The 3415-nt window shown below is 42.7% G+C and overlaps 1 non-coding gene across 1 annotated transcript; it reads left to right on the top strand.

The window, feature by feature from the left end:
* Positions 1–3041: 3041 nt before the first annotated feature.
* Positions 3042–3148, top strand: LOC115834501. The gene has a single exon (XR_004029450.1). It is a non-coding gene; the product is annotated as a U6 spliceosomal RNA (small nuclear RNA).
* Positions 3149–3415: the final 267 nt, after the last annotated feature.

A 3415-nucleotide genomic window follows, 5' to 3' on the forward strand; every position in this document is an offset into this window, starting at 1 on the left:
AGGACCCCAGTTCAAAACTCTGCCTAGGAAATATTAGAAATTCCCCTCCCTAGCTCATTTGCATTTCCATAAGATCTTAAAAGTGCCGCTATGTATTTACATTAATCACATTATATTGCAATTATTTTGGGACGTGTGGTCTCACTCTGTCACCCAAGCTGGAATGCAGTGGCATGATCATGGCCCATGGCAGCCTTGAACTCCTAGGCTAAAGCAACCCTCCTGCCGTAGCCTCCCACATAGCAGGGACTAGAGGCATGCATGATCACACGCAGCTGATTTTTTATTATTTGTAGAGACAGGGTTTCACCATGTTGCCCAGGCTTATCTCAAACTCCTGGTCTTAAGCAATCATCCTGCCTCAGCCTCTCAAAGTGTTGGGATTTCAGGCATGAGCCACTGTGCCTAGTCTACTTCTACTTTTTTGTGTGGGAGGAATTATGAGTAGTGGGAAGAGACTGGAGCTTAGAGTCAGAGTGTATAGGCACCAACACTGGCTCTCTGATTTCCAGCTGTGTGGCCTTGGATAAGTTAATTATCTCTCCATTTTTGCTTTTCTTCATTTGTAAGATGAGAGTAATACCTGCCTGTAAGGAGTTGTTGTAAGGATTAAATAATAATCCATCTGAAAGCCCTAGCCTAGTGCTTAAGCCATACAAAGTGAAAGATAAATGTTAATAAAATATGAATCTGAATGTGAAATGGTGGACATAGAACTCTGAAGCCAGAAGGAACTTGCGTCTCTTCCGTCCAGCCTTGGACTGTCCCCTTTTGCGACTCACCCCCTTCAGTTTGAGGCAGCATGTCAGTAGGCTGGCATTACCTTTTTACAGCCACTTCTCGGATCACTTCGGTGACTAAAATAAAATAAAACTTAGAAGAGTAAGAGAAAAGAGGAACAGCGCCCAGTCGATTTGTAAGTGTGAGAAAGAAAAAGTAAGCTAGGATGGAGGAAGAGGGAACAAAGTACATGCAAAGGAAAAAGGGAGAGGATGATGAGAAAGCTGAGGGCAGGTAGTAGCAAAGGGAGACGGAGAGAAGAGAAACTGCACTGCTGGGAAATTGCACTTCCAGGATCATAGAAGAAGCAATTGTTCATTTAAATATATACACCTGTGAGTGCACTCCTGTGCATTTTTTACCCAAGAAGTGCCTTGTGTAGTTCTAAGTACTTCACATAAATAATCATGGTAGCCTGACACAGTGGCTTGCACCTGTAATCCAAGCTACTTGGGAGGCTGAGGCAGGAGGATCACTTGAAGCCAGGAGTTAAAGACAAGCCTGGGCAACGTAGCAAGACCCCCATCTCTAAAAAATAATAATAATGATGATAATTATGTGTTACTAAAACTTACGTACCATTTACTGTGTGCCAGGCACTGTTCTAAGCTCTTTAGACATATTAACTCATTTAATCCTCACAACAACACTGTGTGGTAGATGCATAAAAATCCCTATTCTACTGATAAAGAAAGGGGACACATGAATAGTCCCATAACTAGGATATATGGGAGCCAGTATTTGAACCCAGAGACTCTGCCCCCGGAGCCTTGCACTCTTAATCGAAATGACAGCCATCATGCAGAAATGCACCTGCAGCTGAGGTGGCTCCTGGCATGGTCAGGTGGCCAAAGTGGCCACTACAGTCAACAGCACAGTAAAGTCCAGCCTGGTGGACATTCCCACTGATATACTTTCCAAAATACCATGCTAACACCTGAGGAGTTAGAATGGTAGAATTATATGGCATGGAGAGACATTGGGTTCACTGTGCTCAGACCAGCCAGCTGCTTCTATTGAGAGTGCCTGGAAAAGCTGTACCCAGGGTCACTGGTCAAACTCTCTGGGGAGAGACCCAGGGCAGAAGTGAGCTGATCTCAGCCTCCCATATAACACTGCAGCGTCAGAAGGACATTATCCTTATTCCAGGTAATGTCCAGGAAATTCTACAAAAATTCTTTCTGAAAGTTTGCAGACATTATTATGTTGACACTCCAATAGTTTTCCAAATATGAAAATAAAGACAATTGTGCTTTATTTTTAAGAACCATCTATTTTGACCTTCTTTTCAAAGAGACAAAATATGCAGGGTTTTGTTTTGTTTTGTTTTTTGAGACAGAGTCTTGCTCTGTCACCCAGGCTGGAGTACAGTGGCGTGATCTCAGCTCACTGCAAGCTCCGCCTCCCAGGTTCAAGTGATTCTTCTGCCTCAGCCTCCTGAGTAACTGGGACTACAGGCATGTGCCACCAAGCCCAGCTAATTTTTTTATTTTTAGTAGAGACGGGGTTTCATCATATTGGCCAGGCTGGTCTCAAACTCCTGACCTCGTGATTCGCCTGCCTCACCCTCCCAAAGTGCTGGGATTACAGGCGTGAGCCACCGCTCCTGGCCTTGTTTTGTTTTCGTTTTTGTTTGTTTTTTTGTTTTGCTTTTTGAGACGGAGTCTCGCTCTGTCACCCAGGCTGGAGTGCAGTGCATGATCTCGGCTCACTGCAACCTCTGTCTCCCGGGTTCAAGCGATTCTCCTGCCTCAGCCTCTCGAGTAGCATTATAGGCACCCACCACCACTCCTGGCTAATTTTTTGTACTTTTAATAGAGACGGGGTTTCACCATGTTGACCAGGCTGGTCTCAAACTCCTTACCTCAGGTGATCCACCAGCCTCGGCCTCCCAAAATGCTGGGATTACAGCCGTGAGCCACCGCACCCGGCCGGGAGAGGCTTATTAAATGTCTGCCCACATCTTCGTCTCCATTTTTTTTTTCTCATTACAGCCTGGCTGGGGAACATCTTACCTAAAAACTCATTCATGCAAAATTCTATCTCCTTTGGAGCATTTTTAGGTCTTTTCACATGTCCTCGAAAGAAATACTGAATTAAATTAAATTTTAATTTTAATTTAATTTACTTCTAAATTTAAATTTTGAATAAAAGGCCTTACATAAACTGACTAAAAAGAGCTTAACTATGCAAAAGCAGGTTAAACAGGACAAGGCACTTTCAAGTATACAAAACAATCCCATCATTAGAAAAAAAATTCTGGGCTCACTTCAGCAGCACATATACTAAAATTGGAATGATACAGAGAACACTAGCGTGGCCCCTGTGCAAGGATGATGTGCAAATTTGTGAAATGTTTCATATATTTTTTAAATGGTTTAAAAAAATCTGCAAGTGCAATAAATACATAACATAAACACTAAATTAAGTTAGATATGCCCTTGGAGGAACTAATTATTTTCATCATTAAACTGCTCCCAAATGCCAAGAAAATATAGAACACTAAAATGAAACCTAGACTCTCAAAGGTCTAGAGGTTGAATTTTAAGCAAACTCTTCATTGAGCAAATGAATCTTTTTTTTTTTTTAATAGAGACAGAGTCTCGCTCTGTTGCCCAGGCTGAGTGCAGTGGTG

This window comes from Nomascus leucogenys, chromosome 3, assembly GCF_006542625.1.
Source record: "Nomascus leucogenys isolate Asia chromosome 3, Asia_NLE_v1, whole genome shotgun sequence".
Lineage (NCBI taxonomy): Eukaryota > Metazoa > Chordata > Mammalia > Primates > Hylobatidae > Nomascus > Nomascus leucogenys.